At 38.7% G+C, this 25,784-nt stretch overlaps 4 protein-coding genes and 1 pseudogene across 8 annotated transcripts in view; 3 read left to right on the top strand and 2 right to left on the bottom strand.

The window, feature by feature from the left end:
* The window catches only part of MTMR6 (myotubularin related protein 6), an 821,484-nt gene that overhangs the window by 631,361 nt on the left and 164,339 nt on the right, over positions 1-25,784 (top strand). The gene's annotated exons all lie outside the window — the stretch shown is intronic.
* Positions 1-25,784, bottom strand: part of LOC309848512 (uncharacterized protein) — a 321,975-nt gene that overhangs the window by 229,878 nt on the left and 66,313 nt on the right. The window lies entirely within an intron of this gene.
* LOC309848517 (ral guanine nucleotide dissociation stimulator-like) overlaps positions 1-25,784 on the top strand; it is a 729,203-nt gene that overhangs the window by 640,937 nt on the left and 62,482 nt on the right. The gene's annotated exons all lie outside the window — the stretch shown is intronic.
* The window catches only part of LOC309848522 (ubiquitin carboxyl-terminal hydrolase 12-B-like), a 176,695-nt gene that overhangs the window by 143,149 nt on the left and 7,762 nt on the right, over positions 1-25,784 (bottom strand). The gene's annotated exons all lie outside the window — the stretch shown is intronic.
* LOC309848525 (E2F-associated phosphoprotein pseudogene) lies at positions 14,199-15,327 on the top strand (annotated as a pseudogene). The gene has a single exon. The product of its transcript is annotated as an E2F-associated phosphoprotein pseudogene (transcript).

Genomic DNA, 25,784 nt, shown 5'->3' with positions numbered 1-25,784 from the left:
GCATTTCATGAAACAAATTTTTCAATTTTGCTTACTAATATTTGTTGAGCTAACATGAATCAGTAGTAGCGTCAAAGAGTCCTTTCCACACTGAGGGCACAAATCACTTTATAGGGGTAATAAAGAACCACCACCATTACAAAGTGATTGCTATGAACCCAAGTATCATTTACTCCCATTTTACAGATAAGGAAGCCACAGCACAGAAAATTAAGTTGTCCAAGATTGCACTCACACCTAAGGAAACAAATGTAGACTCTCAAAAAGGGCACCAATTCAAAATTGGTTTTAATGGTACTGGAAGAGAAAAAATGTTCAAGCATGAGTAAATAGTTACATAGTAATAGCCTGTTAATGAATAAAATGGCAGTATCCCTAACCTCCACAAAATGCTTTTAAAGGAAGAAATATATATTAACTTTGGACTGTAATTTTCCATGCACAAAACTGGGGAACTAGACATAATTCACATTTAACTGTATCTAATTCCATGCTCCTTATATAATCTAAAACATGACTGAATACAACCTACTAAATGGGAGAAATATTTGCAAATCATGTATCTGGTTAAGGGACTAATATCCAAGATACATAAAGAACTCACTCAAACAGCTCAATAGCAAAAAAAAAAAAAATCTGACTTTTTTAAATGGGCAAAAGATCTGAACAGACATTTTTCCAGCTAGCCAACAGGTATATGAAAAGATACACATCATCAATCCTCAAAGAAATGCAAATCAAAACCACAATGAGGTCCAACCTCATATCAGTTAGACTGTATGATCAAAAAAAAAAAAAAAGTATTGGTGAGGATATGAAAAAAATGGAATCTTTATTGGTGGGAATGCACTTCTGGTGGGAATGTAAGCTGGCATAACCACTTTGGTAAACAGTATGGACGTTCCTCAAAAAAATTAAAAATAGAACTACCATAACACTGCAATTATCTGAAGAGAATGAAAACACTAACTTGAAGAGGTATCTGCACCCTTGTGTTCACTGCAGCATTATTTACAATAGCCAAGACACAGAAGAAACCAAGGGTCTATCAATGGATGCATTGATAAAAGAAATTATTGTACATACACAGAGTGGAATAATACTCAGCCAGAAAAAAGAATGAAATCTTGCTATATGCAACACCATGGATGGACCTAGAGAGCATTATGCTACGTGATGTAAATCAGACAGAGAAAGGCAAATACCTATGAGCACTCATATGTGGGAATCTTAAACAAACAAACAAAAAACCCACCAAACTCACAGATACAGAGAACAGTCTGATGGCTGCAGAGGTACAAGGGGTGAAGGTAGTCAAAAAGTAAGAAGAAAAAAATTAATAGATTAAAACATGACTAGAGGTTCCAAAATACTGATGATATCAGTAATAATTTATAAACTCTGAAGGAATCAAAGTATTCAGTTTTAGATCTGGAAGGAAACAAACGTACAAATTTATCTAAAATTTATCTTCTGGGTTAACTGCTCTTTTTACTATGCCATGCTGTAGGATACATAATAAAATATTAAACATTAAGTTTCTGGGATTAAGCTACTAAAAGAAAATCTAAATTAGATTTTAGGTTAGACTATCTGATTTAAATCAGACCATCTAAATCTGGAAAAATGAAGGTTTCTGTTAAGGATTAATGCTACTAAGTGAACAAGTGCTTAAATAATCTTTCCTGAGACAGCAGAAGTTTCAGGAGAACTAGAATGAAAATTATTTCAAAGGCAGGAAGGAAGAAACTTCCAAGTAACAAAATGGAGGTTTTCCATCTCTGGGGGACCTGGTCAAAAGCTGGGAATCAAATAAAACTAGATGTGTTGTGATCAAGCCTGGCTAAAACTAGCCACGTGGATCATGATAGGGTAAATAATTAAACTGCTCTGAGATTATAAAAAGATTAGCTAGAAGCAGAAGGTAAGCAAAACCACATGATATAAAATAAATCCAGTCCTTAGACACATTCCACACACTTGAATATGGTGTTTAAAACTATACATTTTAAACATATTAAAAGTTTCAAATCCCAATGGTCTTATCTTTGTGATAACTATTAAGTACCTAAGATTAGAATAAACCCATCATCATTTACAAAATTCCATTTCTACTAATTATATACAACATCGTAGCCTATCACCACACCTTTCTGCATTAACAAACTTGCCATATTATCATTTTAAACATTAAACTCTCCATGCTTATCCTGCAATTGTACAAAATTTAAAAGCCAGCAAGACAATCATTCATGGGGAAAACTGAAATGGAAAATTTTATCTATAAGGCTGATTAAGTTTTTTGTTTGTTTTTTAAAGATTTTATTTATTTATTTGAGAAAGAGACGGTGAGAGAGAGCATGAGAGGCGAGAAGGTTGGAGGGAGGCAGACACTTGGTGGAGCTGGGAGCCTGATGCAAGACTCGATCCTGGGACTCCAGGATCGTGACCTGAGCCAAAGGCAGTCGCCCAATGGACTAAGTCACCCAGTAGCCCAAGCTTTTTTTTTTTTTTTGTTAAAGACAAAATATGCTCTGGGAGGTAAAGCAGTTATTTTCTTTTTGAGTAAGAGTTTTCAAATGCTTTTTATAAAATATTTGCCAAATTTTCTCTAATGAGAACAGATCATTTTAATAACCAAAAGGTATTGTAGCCAAAATCAGATTAGCAAGCTTAAATAAACCTTTTATAACACTTATTCTAAATGATCTCTCCACTAAGCCTCCTCAAACACATGCTCAAACATTCCTTATCAGTACTTAACCATTTACATGATGGGAAAAAAAATCCTTCTTTTTGAAATTTTCCTGTCTAAAATTAATGTTTATAGTAAAAACAGCAAAAATGAGTAAAATAATGGCAACTCACTTTGAATGTTCCTACTATAGAAATACTATTCTACTAATAAAATATAAATAAAAATTATTTTACTAATAAAAGAATTACATTGACCCTATTTCCTGAGAAGGAACAAAGCATTTTATTATTTTTTTTTCTTAAAGGTTTTATTTATTTATTTGACAGAGAGACATCGCAAGTAGGCAGAGAGGCAGGCAGAGAGAGAGAGAGGAGGAAGCAGGCTCCCTGCTGAGCAGAGAGCCCGAGGCGGGACTCGATCCCAGGACCCTGAGATCATGACCTGAGCCGAAGGCAGTGGCTTAAACCACTGAGCCACCAGGCGCCCAGCATTTTATTATTTAATACAATATTCGGACTACATGAAGAGGAGAGCAGCCACACACACACTCACACCCCCAACCCCCTGGGAGGGGGTTTGACAATCAACAGGGCAGAGGCTTAACTCTTAACTCTTACTGAGTGACCCCAGTGAGACTCAAAACAGTGAGAAAAGACAAATAGCCACCTTCACCTGTGACTTTCCTTCAATAAGGAGTTTAAAGGTCACCGCGTGTAGGGTGCTGTTTGAGGGACAAGCTTTTAAGAAGTAAACCTGTCGGACCTGCTCCAACTTGGGGCCTTGGCCTCCCACGTTCTGATGGCTCTACTTCCCCGTGCTGTGACTGGGAGTGGGCAAGTAGCCAGGCCAGTGCCATCCCAGGATCTACCACCGTCGACCCTTAACAACTTCTCCTTTACCCGATCCCCCTCCTCAACAATCTCTTTCCAAACATGACTTCTCCAACCCACGCAGGAAGGGGCATAATGATCCCAGCTGGTGGCGCTGATGCCTTCGAGGAATAGCGCAAGACCCATGTATTACCACCTTCCAGTCCCAGGCCACCCAAAACTGCTCTGCAGCTTTGGTTTCCAAACGTAGGCCTCTCTTACACGTATCTGGCTACTTTTCCCATCATTTCATACTTATTAAGGAGACTATGTAATATCAGGTAACTACTGTGTGAAATCGAAGCTACGTCAGAGGCAAAACAAACACCACCATGTGACACTGAAAATATATTATTTCGTGGACAAAAAACAAAAAACATTTCTAGTCGTAGCTTTCCAAGTTTATTCACTCCCATCAACAAAGAATCACTCATTTGGGTCAGGCTACAACACTAACTTCAGAAAAACTGATTTTTCCCATATTAGCAGAAGAACAACAGTGACCTAGAATAAGACATATCTGAAGAGATTTGTTCTTAACAATTACTCGATCCAATCAAGGTATTGCCAATCTGCCCAGATACTGTAAGCTGACAAGTGAAAAAAAAAAAAATCAGGTAAACTTTACTATTTTTTTTAAGATTTTTATTTATTTATTTTACAGAGAGAGAGAGATCACAAGTAGGCAGAGAGGCGGGCAGAGGAGAAGGGGAAAGCAGGCTCCTTGCTGAGCAGAGAGCCCCACGCAGGGCTCCAGCCCAGAACCCTGAGATCATGACAAAAGCCAAAGGCAGAGGCTTTAACCCACTGAGCCACCCAGGCGCCCCTACACTTTACTATTTCTAAAATAAAATTCCAATCCATCATATTTTCACAGATGTTGACCCTCTGAGTAGAAGCATCATTCTTCTTAGGTCCAACACCGCCTCCTCTTTACCACCAACACACACACCCCCACCACCACCCCCAACCTCATCCTGCTAAACAAACTCACTTCCCCCAGACTCAGGTAGGAGAAATGGAGGCCTCTGGGAAACTGTGCTCTAGCTTGCAGAAGTTAGTGACCCACCAAACTGCAGAAATAAACAACAGTCCTTCCCCTTAAGGTCTTCGGTCTAATAAGGAGACAAGAGAAAAATTCACAACACAGCAAGTATAATAAATGCTACTGAGGTTACCAAAACTCCAAGAAATTATGAGGGTGATACAGGTGGGGACAGACAGGAGTAGGATTATCTAAGTAAAGCTATCAGCTTGAGAGATGGGGAAGAACTCACCAGACTAGAAGCAAAGGCGGAGTGTTCAAAGCCTACACAAAGAGCATCTACAAAGGCACAAAGGTAAATAAATACCTTTACTTTTCTTGACCGTCAATTTTCTAAGATGGGTTGCAGTCTTCTTTAAAGAGTAAGATTACAGATTACTTTGAGACATTCAGCATTATTTTGAGAGTACATCAGAATTCATTCAAATATGAACTACAGACACACCCAATTCTTTTTTTTTTTAAGATTTATTTATTTATTTATTTGACAGGCAGAGATCACAAGTAGGCAGAGAGGCAGGCAGAGAAAGAGAGGGGTGGAAGCAGGCTCCCTGCTGAGCAGAGAGCCCAATGCAGGGCTCAATCCCAGGACCCTGAGATCATGACCTGAGCTGAAGGCAGAGCCTTAACCCACTGAGCCACCCAGGCGCCCCGTGACACACCCAATTCTAACACTAGTTTTGGAACTATCTTATTTGACCAGGCACTGACATTTCCATATTCACCAACAATACACACACACCGCATGCAACCAATCAACACACTTGAGTGAAAGCCCTAGAAAGAGCTTGAGTCTGACATTCTTCAATCAGAATCGTTTACTCAGCGTTCGACTTGGCAAATCTCTCCCCATCTTCCTAATCTAATCAGAGCATATATATTTAATATATCTACCTGAATACTGTTTGTGTCCCTCAACTAGATCATATACACCATGAAAACAGGGACTGCCCTGATCACTACTGTTTCCTCACTGGCTGAGGCCAGTCTCTCTTCCTTACCAAGTGATAAACGAGTGAATGAATGGTGAGTAGAGAGTAACAACACATCACTCACTCCCTAAGCAATAGACTTTTACAATGAACTATGACCAGATAATCCATGTAGCTCAGCAATCTGGCAAGATTATCACTTTCAAAGAATTAATTATCACATTCCTTCTGAAACAGAATACGATAATAACTGGCATATCTAAAAATAATAAATCCACATGATCCTGGGGAATCGTTAATATAGTCCCTTTAATATCAATGATTTCCTAAAATGTAAATTGTGAAAAAGAACAAACATTCATTTGGGGAAATGGATTCTTCAGTGATTCACTCTTCAACATGATTTAATACTGTAGATTTTAATTCCACCTGACGTCAGCCATTTTTTTGTACTGCTCCTCAGCATGCAGTATGGAATCTGCCTCCAAAGCACAGATCAGTGCATAATCAACAGTCAATAGATCATTAATCCTTATAGGTCATGGTTCTATGTAAAGACCTTATCTTGGGACGCCTGGGTGGCACAGTTGGTTAAGCAGCTGCCTTCGGCTCAGGTCATAATCCCAGCTTCCTGGGATTGAGTCCCACATCTGGCTCCTTGCTCGGCAGGGAGTCTGCTTCTCCCTCTGCCTCTGCCTGCCATTCTGTCTGCCTGTGTTCATGCTCACTCTCTCTCTCTCTCTATGACAAATTAAAAAAAAAAAATCTTAAATACCCTATATTTTAATTCATGGTGGAACCAAAACAGTCACCATTTGCTTTGAGAGAGAGAGAGGGGGAGAGAGAAAGAAAGAAACTACAATATTACTTACATTAGAGCCAAAAACAAACAAACAAAAAAACCCCACACTCATCTATACAAATAACAAAATAAAATATGTACAGGATCAACATGAAAACTACAAGATGATTTCTTTCTAAATCAAAGAAGATGTAGATAAATGTACAGTCCATGTAAATGGACAATGGACTCAAGACTGTGAAGACGTCAGTTTTTCCCAACTTCATCTACAGAGTCAAGGCAATCCCCTTTGAAATCACAGCACACTATCTTGTGGACAATGCTAGTTTTTAAATACTGTGTGATTCTACGGTTTATATGGAGAAGCACAAGGCCCAGAGCAGACAAAGCAATAGCCATCATAACTTGGGAGGCAGGTGAATGGATAAGTGAATAAGTGAATGGATAAACTGCAGAATATCCACATCATGAAATATAATTAAGTGATAAAAAGAAATGAGCTACAAAGCTACTTCTCTATGATTCTAAATATACAACATTCTGGAAAAGTCAAAACTATGGAGGCAGTAAAATGATCAGGGGTTGCCAGGGATTTGGAGAGGAAGGAGGGATGAATTTGTGAAACAAAGGGTGAAACTACTCTGTAAGATACTTTAATGACAGACACGTGTCATTACACATTTGTCAAAACAGATGGAACCCCAGAACAGGCAGTACCAAGACTGAACTCAAAATATGAACTACAGATTTTAGTTAATGTGTCATGGGGCGCCTGGGTGGCTCAGTCAGTTAAGCGGTTAAGCATCTGCCTTCGGCTCAGGTCACGATCCCAGAATGGAACGAGCCCCACATCTGGCCCCTTGCTCAGCGGAAAGCCTGCTTCTCCCTCTCCCTCTGCCCGCTGCTTCCCCTACTTGTGCTCTCTGTCCAATAAATAAATAAAATCTTAAAATAATAATAATAATGATAATGTATCATTATCGGTCCATCAACTGCAACAAATGTACCTCATTAATACCAGACATGAATCATAGGGGAAAGTAGAAGAAAGGAGAGAGAGAGAGTTGGGAACTTTCTGTACTTTCTACTCAATTTTTCTGAAGTCCATTAATTAAAAAATGTAATTTCCTATTAGCCTCACTCAACATACTAGGTATGTTTATCTGATTTAGACAAACAAGTAACCATGCTATTCTTCCAAACATCCATAAAACATCTGTCTTATTTATCTTGCTTGTGAATTCTCTTTTCCAATGGATGATGCTACTCTTCTGTGCTATTAAAGACTAGTCGTAGAACCATCATAGTAGGACTGGACCTGAGTGGATGCTAAATGTTGCGGGAGATTCTGATGAACAAGATATTTGTGTCTCCCCACAGACTGCCTTTACCAAGGCATAAAAACAAGACATTATCAACCAGAGAAAGTGAACAACACCTTGAATGAGAGATCAAAATTTTGCCAACGAGAGGCAGACGGATATTGTGTGCCCACACGTGAGACCCTGAGAAAGACATGTTAACTGAATCACTCCAGCCAAGAATGCATACCTGCGTCTCAGTTAGAAGGAAACATCAGATAAACTCATTATGAGAAATGTTAGATTTTTTTTTAAAAAGGACATATTCTTTAAAAATGTAAATGTCTTAAGAAGGTAATGATACTAAGAAAGGACTGGGCTATCTGACCCCACATAAAATCCATTTTCAAGCTTCTTCCCTACTGCTCCACTTTACAAAGTATCCAGCAGTGGGTACTTTCCCCTGCTTGAGTGTACACAGTATGCTTTAGTTTTTATTCCAACAATCAGCAATAAACACAACTTCAGGAAAAGGGAAAACAAATTAATGTACCTCCCTGACCTGTAAGTTTCTTATGGACTTAAGTAAGACACAGATATACAATTTCCAGAACATGACTCTATGGCCTCTTACACGGAAATAAAAACAAATACAGTTGACCCCTGAGCAATGCAGGGGGGGTGACAGGTACCGAAACCTCCTACCCACGCTGCCACTGTTGAAAATCATCTGAGTCTCCAAAAAGCTAACTATAAGAGCCTTCGGTTGACCAGAAGCCTTAGTGATAACATAAAACTTGACTAACACACACTTTGTGTATGTATCATAGTATGTATTTATAATAAAGTTAGCTACAAAAAGTGTCGTTAAGAAAATTATTTTTAAAAACCTCACATTTACAGTACTATACGTATACAAAAAAAAAAAAATCTACAAATAAGTGGACCCATGCAGTTCAAGCCCCTGTTGTTCAAGGGTGAACTACGGTCCAAACCACAGTAAGTATTTTTCAGTCAGCTCAGGTATTCACTGTTTATAAGCAGCATTACTACAGAGCATACCGAGTACGAGAGCAAGTACAGCTTCGATAATTCATTTATGCTACACCTAAGAAATTACCACCTTCATGTTCATCTCTCACACTCCATCTCTAAGAAGTTTTAATAAAAATGAATTCAATCTGCTCTATACAAAATTTGATGACATACTTACAGTTTCACAAGTAAGACATCTGGTTTCATTTGTCAATGTTCCCTAAAAAATCTCGTGAACCCACGTTGGGTCTGGTGTGCTGTTGTTGTTCTCATTGTCAATATTACCGTTAGGTAAATGGCCATTTTGTTTCTCCTGCTTTCTTTCTTCTTGTAAAATATCAGCAATTGTATTTAGCAGGTAATTTAAGAATTCATGGGCATCTTGCTGCATGTAGTTGTCAAAAAGTTCTAAAAATAAAAATATATTAGAAAATTACTTCAAAATTAATAACCTGATTAAAACTAGATGGAAAACAGATATCCAATATTCTATCAGAACTAAATACAAACGTCTGGTATTGTCAGTCATGTACAAGAAACAGATTATCTTTCACAAAAACATATGACTAAACTTGGAAAAAATACAGTTAAGACAAATGAGGATCTTCTTTTTAAAGCAACAATATTAAGTGATCCACGAGAATTGTGGGCCATGCATCCTAGGGATTCAGTCAGAGGTGAGGCCTGGAACCTGGAACTTTCCAAAGTTCCTCCAGGGGACTCGGATCTGCAGTCAGGTATAGGAAACATCGGTATCACAAATGATCTATTCAATCCAGATAATCTCTAAAAGTGAGATTTTGTAACTCTGTGAAATGTTCCCTGTAACTATACAAATGAAAAAATATCACCGAAAACCAGTCACTAACATGAACTGCTTTATACCCAGCACTGGACATCACACCACTGAAACTGAAAGGTAAGGACTTCACAGGCAGTGTTGCAGGTGATCTTTTAACAACTCTGTGACTATGTTATTGTCATCTTCCAAATGAGGGAATGGGATCAGAGAGGGAAAGTCATGCCACCAGGAAGTGGCAGGCCCAGGACACAAAGCAGGCAGTCCCCAAGCAGCCCAGCTGCATACAAAGCAGCCTGCCCAGGGAGGCCCTGCCCCACAACTGGCACCTGTTGCTCAGCGATCACACACACTGAGAAGACCTGGCCAGCAATATTTTACCTTTAGATACTCAAGGCACATTTAATAAATTCCAAAGATATCACAGCTGACATTTTTCAAATAAAAGACAACAAATTAGGAATAAAACAGGCAAAGTCTAAGATAAAAAGAACAAAAAATTACATTTTAGAAGAGCTACAGTTATGACTGCATAAAATTTTCTGTGCATAAGAAATCCCAGAAAAGGTTGTAAAAAAAAAAAAAATAAAATAAAAACTATTAACAGCTTCAACACATTAAGAGCTTATACAAAAGGAAATACCAAGTGTGGAAATCAACATTTTATAGAAACAGAATTCAAAAAGTTAAAAAATGTGAGAAAATGTTCAATCTTATGGTAATCAAAAAGGCCTTGATTTTCTGGTCTGGAAAACGGAATACCATCTTCTCTTGCAAAGTTACGGTACAAACAGAATGGGAACTAGTGAAAATGTGGATTTGGGAGGTACAGTCAAAACAAATAGACTCATTTCACTCTTGGTGTCAAAAAGACCTGTAAGGAGCCTCAGATGTAAGGTGCAGCTGCTCAAGCAAGACTGTCTGGATTCCTAGGATGGTTCGACCTTTCATTACATGTATGTCACAGGCAATTTATTAAACCTCCTTCTTGGAGTTCAAGTCAAACTCAATAATACTAATGCAGTTAGAGCCACGCCCCACTTCTCTTCTCTAAACTTGTCCTGTGGGATTTGATTAGCCTCCAACAAGCCCTTTATGTTTAAGAACAATGAAAGCCTTGAGTCCTGAGAGATACTGCATTAGCCTATATGGCGTTAACATTTAACTGATAATAATTTGGTATTGTGTGTCCAGTGGTTTTTGCCCATGAGGGACAGATCCAAGAGACTGTGACACCATTCCCCATCCCCTGTTGCCGCCAGAAGTCTGTGTGTCACTCCCGACACTGACACAGCTCACTGCAAAACCTCCCAGCTGTCTACTCTATCTTCCTGAGACAAACCAAGTCATGGTCAGAACCCTTAGATGATTCCACCACTGGACGGGTCTAGGCAAGGCTGGGGTAACTGAAGTCAATCACCTTTCACTTTGCCTCTCAGTGCAATGATGCCTCATCCCTGAAAATACTAGTCTACCTCCCAACCCCACTCTCCCATCCTCTATTACTCTGAGTCGTTTATTGTTCCTTATTTCCTTCCTCATCCTTGGGATTTTCTTCTTTCTCAACCCTTTCTGCTGGTCCCACCAGAAAACAACTGTTCTGCTCTAAACTCCCCATCTTTTCAGCCTCTGGCATTTTTGAGCTCCCTGCAGGCACTTCTAAATCATTACACTTTGCTTTGCATATGAAAAACCTACCCTCAGTCAAAAAAGCTCTTAAGGTCTGTCCATACTACCCTGAACCTCCTTCTTTCTGTGGTCATCTGTCAAATTCCCCTCACCTCCTAAAGGCCTGGTTCCTGGCCTCTTTGTCCATCCTGACTCCTTCACCAACCCTGACACTTTGAGTGTCTGGGCAGCTTCTAGAAGTGTACAGGACACCCTTAAAAGTCCCCTTTTTATCTCTCACTTACTCATCTATCACCAGGTCACAAAAGAACCACCCATGTCTGCTAAGAAGGAAATAGGCTAGAGTTGATTAGTCTTCAAGGAAAATACGAACAAATTGGAAAAGTCAGCGAGGAATCTAAACGGAAGGATAATGAGAGAGCACTATAAAAATATTTCATAAAAACTCTAAGGGCCTAGTTAAAGTGAGATATGAACAATTTACTCTATATGCTGGCTCTCTATATGCTGGCTCAATGCCACAGTCTAAAGTAGTCTCTTTCCCATGAAATCAAGTTTTTTCTAACCAAAGTTTTGGGTTTTTTTTAAATATTTTATTTATTTATTTGACAGAGATCACAACTAGGCAGAGAGGCAGGCAGACAGAGAGGAGGAACAGGCTCCCTGAGGAGCAGAGAGACCAATGCAGGGCCCAAGCCCAGGACCCTGGGATCATGACCTGAGCCGAAGGCAGAGGCTTAACCCACTGAGCCACCCAGGCACCGCCTAACCAAAGTTGTAATGAATGTATTTTGGCTGTGAATATTTAAAATAAACTATAAAATTAGAAAATAACTAAAAAGATATAAATTTTAAAACTTCTGGTTAAGAAAAAGCAATAAATAAGAAGTCTCATTTTTTTTCCTGTTAGAAGTTATTTTAGCATCTATGCATGTCTTGCAAAATAATTTATAAAGAAAAAATAGGCAAATACTTTTGTTTTTTTGAAGCTTGAAACAACTTTTTTTAGATGTTGTTCTTTTAACACAGAACAAAGGACTTCACATGCACAGACATACCTCAACTGACTTGAACACTCTGGAAATGAGATATAGAGTAAACCAGAAAATACTCTTAAAGCATTTTGTTGAAATATTTAAAATAATTTGCAGTCCATTTTTTATAAACACATTATGGTAAATGTGCCAGACTCTCGCTATGCCTGAGTCGTCAATACAGATTTAAAAACTTCAACCAGCACCACATAAACAGCAAAACAACATCAACTAAATGGCCACAGACAAGACCCGTAAAATGGAGTACACTTAATTTCTAAAATCTTGGTTTCCTTATGGTTTGCTTTCTTTTCTGCTAAGTAGCATGATGGGAAAGGTGGGCTTCAAAGTTGCTTTGGCAAATTAAACAAATTCACTCATTCACTCACTCACTCATCAAATATTTAGTAAGCACCTACTACGTGCCAGGAACTAGATTACATGCTGGGAATACAATGGTGACCAAAAACAAATGGCTTCCCCTCATCATGGAACTGACAGTCTAATGGGACAATTTCATTATTAAATAAATGAATATGAAAGGTATAAATTATTAAAGTCCCAAATAGCTGCAACATTAATGCAAAAAAAAGGGGGGGGGACTAAATCAACGTGTAAAAATGTTATGTGTTCTTCATAATTCAGAAATAGTTAGCTTTCATTAATACAAAACTCTTTTACGCTCTTTTGGAGAAACAGGATTAAAATAAACATGGGAATTATTCACTCACATCTATTTAACAGGTGTTATTTGTAATAATTTCCTCACTTAAGGAAGACCAATCCTTAAATATATATTCTCACATATTTATATCAGTATCTCTCTGCATCACCTGAAGCATTGCTAAGCACATACAGGTTTCTTGAGAATAAGGATCTTTTCTGTCTCATTCACTGCTGTATCTCCAGCACCCAGGACAATGCCTGCCACATATTTAGATGTGCTTGGCGTTGTATGAATGAATGAACTACCAAATGAACAACAGGGGCGGAAACAGCTACGACAACATGGGAAGAAATCTGGGCCCAAACAATAGCGTGAACTACCTGTGCTGTTAAGACCCAGTGAGTCAGAGCACACAGCTACACGTGCCAGCTGATGGGACTTTCCAGCCCCCCAGAAGTGATCCCAAGCCAAGTCACTGCTAGCTAGCACACAAGTGGCTCATCAGTCTGTGTTTTGAGTCTTCTAGAATGGTAGAGTGGCTATGGGAAGTTAGCAGTGTAGAACAGAGGGCTTTACTTCTTACCTAGTTTAGTGCAACAGCCTCCTGGCTGGCTTCCTGGGCTGTACTCATGCGGCCCATGCCCGCTCATGCTACCACACCACCCAGCAGCCAGATCAAAACACATCACCCACCTGCTCAGCAACCCTAACCGCTCACCATGGCTTTCAAATTAAAGCCCAAGTTCTAGGCCCTTGCCCTTTTGCTCTTACTCCACTCCAGCCACATGAATATTCTTGTCATCCTTGAATCACTCAGGGCAACTGCAATTTTGATTCTATCCGCTTGGAACGAGTTTGCCTCGGATTTTCCAATGGCTTCTCACTTCAACTCTCTGAACTAACATAACTGATCAACTCCCTTTCCATGTTTTATTTTTTTTTTTTCATGGAGATAACACATTAAATTACATGACTATTGGTCCTCTCCACTAGTTTCTGGCCGTCAACAGAAGCTAAATATATAATAGTTAATCAATTCAAACTTTCAGCTAGTTTCCCATCATTAGGGAGAACACATTTATGGAGCAAGTCTTATCACACTGTAAAATTTCTATGCTACAGTTCTTATATGCTATGGTTAGGAAACATGAATTAAAATTTTAAAAGCAAAAATCCATTACTGAAATTAAAACAGTTTCTTCCCAACTAATATCGAAATGATTAGCTATATAAAATATCAGCGGTTAACATAATATGGAGCTAGTATCGACTGCAAGTACAAAACATGACGTGTTTATTTACAGCATACCATGGAAGAAAACTGGTTTAAGAACAACAATCCAGGAAGTGGAGTGGCAGACGCTTTAGCTGGGGCACCTGTGGAGTAAACAGATGCTGTGCGGCGGCTCGTAGTCGGTGTCCGAGGGTGCAGGCCACCATGAACGGGCTCCAGGAGGACTACGACCCCTACGCAGTAGAAGAGCCTAGCGACGAAGAACCCGCTTTGAGCAGTTCTGAAGATGAAGTGGATGTGCTTTTACATGGAACTCCTGACCAAAAACGAAAACCCATCAGAGAATGTCTTACTGGAGAAAGTGAATCATCTAGTGAAGATGAATTTGAAAAAGAAATGGAAGCCGAATTAAATTCTATCATAAAAACAATGGAGGACAAGTTATCCTCTCTGGAAACAGGGTCTTCCTCGGGAACTGGAAAAGCTGGAACAGCTCTGACAAAGTACTATGATGATATATATTTTGATTCTGATTCTGAGGATGAAGACAAAACAGCACAGGTGACCAAGAAGAAGAAGAAAAAGCGACACAGGATTCCAACAAATGATGAGTTACTTTGTGATCCTGAAAAAGAGAACAGAGATCAGGCCTGGGTTGATGCACAGAGAAGAGGCTACCATGGTTTTGGAATACAAGGCCACATCAACAACAGCAGCCTGTTCCAAATAGTGATGCTGTCTTGAATTGCCCTGCCTGCATGACCACACTATGTCTTGATTGCCAAAGGCACGAATCCTACAAAACTCAGTATAGAGCAATGTTTGTGATGAATTGTTCTGTCAACAAAGAGGAGGTTCTAAGATACAAAATCCCAGAGAACAGGAAGAAAAGGCGAGGCCCTAAGAAGATGAGGTCCAACCATGAGGATGCTGCAGAGCCAGCAGAGGCACAAGCAGAAGATCTCTACCACCCAGTCATGTGCACCGAATGTTCCACTGAAGTGGCAGTCTATGACAAGGATGAAGTCTTTCATTTTTTCAACGTTTTAGCAAGTCATTCTTAAATAGCTAAGTTGGCATTTAATTGCCCAATACCGTATGTAAGGCAAATATGGACAGTTCTTTTCCTTCTGAGCGGTTATTTGAGGACACATTGTTGATCTTTTTGAAAGAGAATGATTGTCAGCCTTCATCTCTCCACCCCCTTAACATTTTTTTTTCCCCAGCTCTGATGGGACTCATTATCAATTCCCTTTTTGAGGGACATTTGGAAACTATGGGCCTTTTTATATATTTAAGCTCTTTAGAATTTAAAAAAAAAAAAAGAACAACAATCCAACAGTCAAAGTTAGTGGAAATTCTGAAATGGGCAACATCCATTTGTGCCATAGATTTAAACACAAACAAACAAACAAAAAACCCCAGCAAACATAAGGTCAGAAGGAGAGTTAAGCAATGGATAGTCCAGGAAAAAAAATCAAAAGGCAAAACTGTACTTCATACAAATGCCAGCAACATCAAATAATAAACATGCTTTTCCATTAAATACTGTTTCTGAGGTATAGAAAAATGAAACAAAACTATGAGAGCATAAGTTCATAAGTTTGGAATATTCACCCTGGAATCAATTTCATCAAACAAAAGAAGTATACTGTACAATGTACTCTGCCAAAACATTTAAAAATTTTTCAGAAAATACTGAATTATTAAAAAAATATAAACACTACAAAAACATTCTTGCTTTGACAAGCAAACATGTAAAGCCACAGAGACGCAACTTTCAAAACACAGTAACTTGAGCTCTGTGTGCTCTGTGTACAGCGTGACTTACTGTAAAAAGAAAATACTGTGTATTCTGTGGTTCATGTTTCTGATGCTGACCATTTCTAAAATACTAACAAAATCACCGAGAAAGATGGCATGTTCAAGTACCATGCACATCAATTTTCTACCAAGACAAAATCCCTGAAGTTTCATACAAATACAGACAAAATGACTTAAGGGACTTGAATCACTCAACCAAACTCGAACAGAGCTGTATTTGGTCTTCTTAAAAACAGAAGATACTACACAGATTTCTAACTTAAGAGAGATGTTTGGCTTTCATAGGGAAAACACAAAAAAATTTGTTTTTGTGAATGAATGATCAACTGCTTTGTATCTGTTTACAGAGGAAATGAACAAAATCTTTTAACAGGTGAATCAGATTCAGGAATAATAGCCTACTGCCATGTTATCTCAGTGTCTTCTTACACAGGAAACTGGATATGACCCAGGCTTATCTCAGTTCATGGGATAATGAACAGTGTCCATGCAGTTAAGGACAGCATTATTCAATGGTGTGTAGGGTAACCAATCTTAAAGACGTTTCAAATCTTATTTCTGTGAGCATCTTTTGATAATAAATCAAACTAAAAATACCACTCAATTTTATTTCCAGAATGATTAAACTGGCTACATCAAACAAAACCCAGAATTCTACATGTGATTTAAATCCTGCTTGAGGGGTGCCTGGGTGGCTCAGTGGGTTAAAGCCTCTACCTTCGGCTCAGGTCGTGATTCCCAGAGTCCTGGGATCGAGCCCTGGATCGGGCTCTCCACTTGGCAGGAAGCCTGCTTCCTCCTCTCTCTGCCTGCCTCTCCTGCCTACCTGTGATCTCTGTCAAATAAATACATAAAATCTTAAAAAAAAAACAAAACTAATGCAAATTTTAAAAAAATAGATAAATCCTACTTTAATTTTCTGAGGTAACATAACACAGCAGAAAGAATATGGGACTTAGATGTCAGAAACATGTGTGGGACCCTTGTAAGTCATTTTAACTCCTCTGAGCATCCACTATTTCATATAAAATGAGGTAATAACATCTGACTTCTGGGCCTGCTGTGAGCATTATACAAATCTAAAAGAAAAACATTGAAGAGAGAAATGAGAAGACAGGCTTAATCAGTAACTATTTTAAAAAGGGGGTTGTGGAGTTAAAACCACCTAAACCTACCCTAAGCCAAAAAGTTTCTGGAAAGCTTTTTAGCCTCTATTCTTTGCAGGGCTAAAGTGGGAGAGATCACATGCTCTCTAAATCAGGGTAGTGTAAAGATCCAATGGCTTAACAGACATGAAACAGACATGAAACAGACATGAAACAGACATGAAACAGACATGAAACTACAAAAACAACAGATAATGGGAAGAAGACCCAACTTTATTCTCCATAGAAGAGCCAAGCAGGCAAAAATAAATAAAAGTAAAATAAAATAAAAAAATTATCATTTCTCATTTCCTGGCATACAGAATGTAATCTTTGTAGAACATACTTCCAACATTAATCATACCTCATATTAATTACTGTGTGATTACCTCCCTCACTGAACTAGCACTTCCTTCAAGACAGGAACGTCAGCGTTGGTTTTTCCATGGCTAACGTACGTTCAGTCTTAGATGATGCTCAGTCAGTGCCTGCTGAACTGTGGTGTGCTATTATTTACCCTTTCTGGTACGTAAGAATACGTTCAGAAGTAGAAGAATTACCATTTTCCTTCCGTAATCTTGTTATGAACTTCTTAGGAGGAATCTTCTTCTGAGTGGCTATGTTATGGAAGAGGTCTGCTAGGCAGGTAAGAAGGTTCTCCTTCCTAGGTTGGCTCTTGTATGCTAGAACTTTTTCCCAAAATGGATGACAAAAAAAAGTGCTGGAAGAACTGAATTACAGTAGCAGGTATTCCCAAACTAGAATAGAAAAAAAATAAAAAAAAACTTGTTAAATATGGGGCAACACATTTTCAAGAGAATGAATTTCCATGTATAGTTAAGAAAACAGAGAGAAGATAGGGAATTTATGGTCCTCATAAATTACAAGGTATCTGAGAGTAGAAATAATTATTCTGTCTGCTAATCTGCCATTTGAACATTAAACGGATGCTCCAGGCATTGGTTTCAGCTTAAAACAGAAGGAAAATATATGCAATAAATTTGGCCTTCATGAAAACTAATTTTAAAAACTATACAGTTTAAACAGTAAGAGTACTTAAAAGGCTTAGACTTCTTTATAATTCTTTTTTCAATTCCCATTGTTACATTGTAAATATTAAGCATTTCATATATTATACATTTTAAAATATAACTATCAAAAATTCTTTTGAAAAGACACAAAAGTGAGGTTTTCTATCAGATTCTTAAGTGCCATCAAAAAATAAAAACAAAGGGTCCCTGAGTGGCTCAGTTGGTTAAGCGTCTGCCTCCAACTCAGTTCATGATCCCAGGGTTCTACCACTGAGCCCTGCATCAGGCTTCCGTGCTCAGTGGGGAGTGTGCTCCCTCCTCTCCTCCTGACCCTCCCCCCATCTCTCCCCCGCCACCCACCACTCATGTTTGCTCTCTCTCCAATGAATAAATTAAAAAAATCTAAAAAATATTAATAATAAAAAGCAAAATAAAATGAGATCCTCTGAAATGTTAGATTAAAAATTTTCAAGGGCACCTGGGTGGCTCAGTCGGTTAAGTGTCTGCCTTCTGCTCAGGACATGATCCTGGGGCCCCACATTAGGCTCCCTGCCAAGCGGGGAGTCTGTTTCTCCCTCTGCTCCTACCATTTATCCCCCCACACTGTATTCTCTCTCAAGTAAATGAATAAATAAAAATCTTAAAAACAACAACTTTTCAGTATGCTAGCACAACCACCACTGAAATGCCGAGATACCTGCACATCACTCTTGATATATTACAAACAGACTTCAGGTGCATTGAATCCTCCACATGAACTGACTTCTTACCAGCCATGTGTAACTACAGCCTACTGAACTTTAACGTCCTCCTCTTTAATAATGGGGGGAAATAATCCTACCTTAGGAGACAATGACACACAATTTGATCAACATTCATTTTCTTCCTTTTTCCTTCCCACTAACAGACACTGGTTCCCAAAGCGAGCTGACAAAACACCCATAAGTTGATTGATGAGGACGTGGGGAGACTTTGAAAGTGTAAGAAGAGGGAAGAGGACACTTCTCAAAGCACTACCAGGCAGTGAGGTCACATCCTCACTAACCTAAAAAGCCTAGGCAGAGGAGACTGTTTTAAGGGGCAGTGTCAAGGTGCCTGGGTGGCTCTGACGGTTAAGCACCAGACTCTTGGTTTCTGCTCAGGAGCTGATCTCATCATGGTATCAGGCTTTGGGATTGAGCCCCAATTCAGGTTCTGTGCCCAGCAGAGAATCTGCTGGAGATTCTGTCTCCCACTGACCTACCCAACCCCAACTTGCACACACACTTTCTCTCTAAAAATAAGTATTTTTCTTTTAAGGGTAATGTCAAACACATCCACAGACATGTACATTTACTTATATTTAAAAACCAGGAAAGATAAATTAAAAACTAATAAAAATGGTTATAGAGAAAGAGGAAGAGTAGAGAGGAATCAAAGTACCTTTTTAAAAATATTTACTTTGCACCGATCTTTTTTTAAACTAAATTAAATCAAAAATATCTCAGAAGAAAAAAAGAAATTCCTAAAGCTGAAAGGAAACAGAGATCAGTGACACCTAAATGTTTATCCAGTCCGTGGGAGAACTACACAAAAAATTGGTTCGAGCAACTTTAAAACATGGAGTTTTTACTATCCATGCATATTGAAATACTCTAAGAATAAAAAGAAGAAATCTTTTTTTTAATAATTTCTTTTTTTAAGATTTTATTTTATTTATTTGACAGAGATCACAAGTAGGCAGAGAGGCAGGCAGAGAGTAAGAGGGAAGCAGGCTCCCCACTGAGCAGAGAGCCCAATGCAGGGCTTGATCCCAGAACCCTGAGATCATGACCTGAGCCAAAGGCAGAGGCTTAAACCCACTAAGCCACCCAGACGCCCCTTAAATTGGAATTTAAAGTATTAGTATAAACTCGTGTTTGTGTGTGTGTGTGTGTGTGTGTGTGTTTTCAACTTCTATCCACTGAAAGGCCTAGCAGCAACAAGTTTCCCTGGCACACAGATTGTAGTCTTGTAGTCCTTGTAGTTCCACAAAAAGGAACTAGGATGTCTTACAGATATGGCTACACTAGATCTGGGACAGGAAATATACAAATGTAGATCAGCCTGGAATATATTTTGTACCGATTCAAGAGCCAAATTTCATTAAAAAGAAATACTGCAATTGATAAAAAGCACATTAATCATATAAATATTTATGAATTAATAATGATATTTTATAAAACCTTTCATTAGACTCCATGGATGCTGTAAACTCATATATAAAAGGAGAACATCAAAGTTTCATCTTGTTCCCTCCCTCCCCCCAGCCCCGAGAGCTAGCATATGAGCACAGGGGTAGAGAGTAGGGGCAGAGGGAGAGAGAGAATCCCAAGCAGGCTCCACACCCAGCATGGAGCCAGGCAAGGGGCTTGATCACAGGATCCTGAGATCATGACCTGAGCCAAAATCTAGAGTTGAATGCTTAATTGACTGAGCCACCCAGGTGCCCCTTATCTTGTCTTTTTTATTTGAGACAGAGAGCATGAGAAGGGGGAGGGTCAGAGGGAGAAGCAGACTCCCCACTGAGCAGGGAGCCTGATGGGGGACTAGATCCTGGGACTCCAGAATCACGACCTGGGCGGAAGGCAGTCGCTTAACCAACTGAGCCACCCAGCTGCCCCTTATCTTGTCTTTCTTGTAAGAACTATAATTCACAGGGAATTAACGAGTTGATGAAGAAGGTCCAGCTTATAGAATAAATCCAGCTAATAAATTAAGAAGAAATGACTACAAATAATGGAGTAGGAAATAATTATCAATGGATACCAAAAGCGTCAGTGGCTGATGGGAACTTGAAAAACTATCTGAAGCCCCAGGGCACTACAAATTAAAAATGAACAGCCAGGACGCCTGGGTGGCTCAGTGGGTTAAGCCCTGCCTTCGGCTCAGGTCATGATCTCGGGGTCCTGGGATCGAGTCCCATATCAGGCTCTCTGCTCAGCAGAGAGCCTGCTTCCTCCTCTCTCTCTCTCTCTCTGCCTGCCTCTCTGCCTACTTGTGGTCTCTGTCTGTCAAATAAAATAAATAAAATCTTTAAAAAAAATAAAAATAAAAATGAACAGCCAAACCTTTGACTCTTGCAGAAATATGTAGCAACTCTTAGGAAGAATTCCTGTCTTAAAAAACAAAAGTACTACATTTTTTTAAACTAATAAATTTCAATCACATGTCTAGACCTATCTACCAATTTACAAGATATTTAAGGAACAGAGAAATGAGTTAAACAAGACCACAAAAAAAAAAAAAAAAAAAGAACAGAACATGAGGCCCAATGAGAATATATGATTTTTACATTCCTATTGCTGGTCAGAGCCAAGAAGTGGTTTCCATAAAAACAAGTGCTTTGAAGGCTTTCTAGGTAAATGCTAAAAGAAGTAGATGAAAAGGAGATGATGCATTGGTACTACTGATAAATGTAACTCTGGATATACTTTAATAAAGCCTATCCGGGGGCTAAGTACACCTGCAGTAGAATCTACAATGTTACTGAGATTAATTTACCGATTATTCAGTATTAATTAGTCTGAAAAATACCAGTATTTGTATCACAGTCTAATGAAGCTAATGACCAACAAACTACGCCTCTGCCATCGGAGAGAAGATTCACTCTCCATCACTGGACACTTCTGTTAAAGAATAAGCAACAGGGATTTGAATGACTTCCACAGAGCAGGTAAAAGCAAAAGACAGAGTTTCACAGTATATTAGAAAAATTTATAATAAAGGCTGACCATATTATAAAAAAGAAGCAAATGGAATGATAAGCTACGGAACCAGAGGGAGTCTATTCTTTTGTACAGAATGCTGGGAGGTAGACTCCTGCTCATCTTCTGAACATAAGGCAATGAGTAACATTATAATCAGTTCTCTGGGGTCTTCTCTTATGGTCTTGCACTGATCTTCATCAGTCCCATTAAAGAAAAATCAAAGCTTGAAACTACTACAATTTCTCCAGAACAAGCAGTAACTTTCAATCTTATTCATAACTCTGAAAATTTGTCTTCAGCTTCCCTGACAGTAACTTTCCTCCAAGTTCCTAAAACCTAAAAATGTATCTCTCTAGTGTGTAGCTTTCATGCAAAAGATTGTCTGCGATGATTTCCCCCACACTCCTGTTTCTGAATGCTCAATTTCCACAAAAGACATTGCTTTAAGGGTTGAAACCTACCCTATGTCTTCTCAGCTTGTTTTGAAGATCAAAGGTATAACCAGGTTCAAAATAAAGGGAAGCAAATTTTTAAAAGCCACCACTCTCCTCAAGGTCTGAGCATTGACTTTTTCAGTTGCTTACTGGACACAATGACATCCTCTACTGCCTTTTGCTCCTGGTTTTAAGATAAATGCCCCCTCCACAAATCTTTATCATAGCCCCATCACTAAGATTATCTTGAACACACATCCCTAATAAATACAAATAAAAATTATATGGTTCATCATATACATGAAAATACACTTTTATAAAATGTAAATTTATATACATAAAAATATACATTACATACAGTCAGCCTTTCAACAGTACAGGAGTTAAGGGTGCTAACCCCTCACATAGCCAAAAATCTGTGTGTAACTTTCACCTTCCCAAAAACTTCACTAATAACAGACTACTGCTTACCAGAAGCCTCACCTATAACAATTAATTAACACACATTTTGTATGTTATGTGTATTATATATAATAAAGTAAGCTAGAGAAAAGAAAATGCTATCAAGAAAATCATAAAAGAAAATACAATACTATACTGTGTACCAACAAAAAAAGCAAACTGCACATAGATGGACCTAGACCGCTCAAACCTGTGTTGTTCAACAATCAACTGTGTAACAAATGTGACTGAGACAAAGTAAATATGTAAAATTTTTCTTATTTACATTAATTTTGTTTTCACTAAAAATTATTAATATTTAAGTGACAGCAATGAAACAAAGTGCACCGTGTGATAAACTGTGGGCTAAAGATTTTAATATTCGATTGCAGGTCTGAGTTTATGTTCAGTTATTTCTGAATGTGGCTTTAATGGCAATCAAAGATAGATACACAGATGCATAGACAGGTCCAAGGGGGAAAGTTTCCTTTACGGCCTTACTGTATTTTCGAAATTAAATTCTCCATCCTATCTACCGAATATGCTTGAATTCACTGGAGTGATCATCGGCCTTGAAAGCAGCACCGCTCAGCATCGAAGTGAACAGGCTCTGAAAGCAAACTGTCTAGGTCCAAGTATGCTTCTGCTCTCTGACCTCTGGAAACTGCCATGCCACTCTGCTTATCCGCGTCCTCGGATATAAACGGGGTTTGTAACACAGGGCCCACCTCCTAAAATCTTGAAAAGAACTAAACCAATAATCCACCTGCAGCACTAACAACAGATCCCTGGCCTTCATCACGGCACTGTTATTTTTGAAACTATCTTTTTAAGTCATTTGACCATTTTGAAAAATTAGATTAACAGAAATTAAATCGTATCATCTCTAAATCTACCTTGAAATTGTACTAGTTTATAAACATATAAATGAATAAGAGACAGTTACACTGTCAACTCTTTGGTGCTATGGAACCTGAAGTGACATAGGACCACTTCACACATGGATAGAGTGTGGATATTGGTATCAAACATTTAATAAGAATTAATAAGGCTGGGGCCCCTGGGTGGCTCAGTCAATTGAGCATCTGACTATTGATTTCAGTTGGAGTCATGATCTCAAGAGCCCCGGGATGGAGTTCCACATCCGACACCACCCTCCGGACTCCACCCTTCGCGGGCTCCACACTCAGTGGGAAGTCCCTCTACCTCTGCCACCCCCCACCTACCTCTCTCCAGCCCTGGTTGGGTGCACACACTCTCTCTCCATAAAATGAATAAAAGAATCTTTAAAAACAAAAATTAGTAAGGCTTCGCTCTCATTTTTAGATAAAAATAAACATTAGTGATTCTGTAGTTCTTTCCACAGCCCAATCGTTCATCTTACGTATATCATTTGGAGACTACTGGTGTTTCCCACCATTATGTTAACAGTATCGCCTAAAAAGAAATGTTTTAAAATGTTTAAATGCTCCACTGTCCCCCGTCCTGGAGGCTGGTGACGATGATGCCTATCCTCTTCTAAGGATATGAACATCCTCTTCTAAGGAAAGACCCTCTTCCCCTACTACAGTTTGTTTAGGTGGCCCTGTTTTTGAACACTGTACCAACATGCCCCTACTCACCAGTCTCACCACAGCCAAGTGGACCAGATCTAAAAGTGTCCTTCCGTGTGCTAGTGGAAATGCATTCCTCACCACATACCCCTGAACTCCGCTGCCCCACCCTTTCTTACAGAAAATAACTTCTCTACATAAATTCTGCAAGGTTGTCAATCACAATCCCTTTCACAGACCCTGCCACGGGGCTGGACACTTGATCCAATCTCAGCAGAGGACTTGGGACACAGCTGTTCTCTCGGATCTAATGTAAACATTCTCTGGGATCTCTGATAATCTAACGCTCAAGTAGCCTTTGGCCATCGGGTGGAGAGAAACAAAATGACAATTAATTCAAACAAAAACAGAACCAAGACATTTGCGTAATCAACTTTATTCTTGAGGATGTCCTTTTATAACCCGCAAATGTAAAGAAAGTTTCATTTTTATTTGTCGCTGTTCTTCACAATGCTCCTGTCCCCTGGACCAATTCGAACCAATGACCACTAGCCATTCAGGTGTAAAAAGCCTTTTGTAAGATGGTCTAGGAACTCAACTGTTATTTCGTAACAAAGATCTTAGGGAAAAGCACCTTCCACTATAACCTCACAAATAGATTTGCTGAGGCGACATGTCTGTTGGCTCCTACGGTATTAGAAAATTAATACAGAACCATATCATAAAACAATGAGAAAAGACTATTTAAAAAGGTAGACTGTACAAAAGTAGAAAAGAGATACTGCTAACTGAAATCACCCCTTTTCTATCTACATACAAAAAGAAGTACTCACTAGCTAAAAGATACAAGGGGAAAAAGGCAATCTGGTTCATTGAATCAAAACAATTCATTTTCAAAGAAGTTAGCTGACCCTATAAAGGTGACATTTAAGCAGGATATTCTGCTGCAACAGAAAGCTTTCAAAAGGCTACCCTGACTACTCAAGATAGTTTCTGAACCCCCACTCCACAGTAGTATTCCTCCTGCTTTCTAATAACATCAGAAATATTAAAGCATTCACAAGAATTAAAACAACAGGAAATCCCCACTCAATGTATTATGTAAAGTACAGTGACAGACATCAGAATAGTAAGAAAGAACTGCCATCAAAGCGATCCTTTGTGAAAATGTTCTTCCAAAAAAAGATAACTGCAACGGAAAGTAATGGAAAATAGGTTATACTAACAATATGGAAAGTAACCCCTATGTTGAATTTTCTGCCAGTTAATTAAACTGTGGTTATTTTTCTTCTGTCCATTAAAAAAAAATTAAAAAGTCTGATTTTCTAAGTGCCCAAATACATGTACTATTTGCCAAAGGCAAGTGGTAGTGAATGATTATGCCACTCACAAAAAGTCACAAAAAAAGCCAGTCACAAAAAGCCAGTCACAAAAAGGCTCCAAACAGGCAGTTCTGATAGAAACCCATCTCAGTGTAAGCTTTTTGTTAGAAGCAATTAAAATAAACCTTGAAAATGCATACTTAGCTAAGAGCATACTGATAAAAGAAAGAAAATACATGTGTGCCTCATTTTAACAAAATT

Source organism: Mustela nivalis (assembly GCF_964662115.1).
Source record: "Mustela nivalis genome assembly, chromosome: 15".
Taxonomy (NCBI): Eukaryota; Metazoa; Chordata; class Mammalia; order Carnivora; family Mustelidae; genus Mustela; species Mustela nivalis.
Note: the sequence above shows the minus strand (reverse complement) of the source record. Positions and strands in the feature narration are given on the sequence as shown.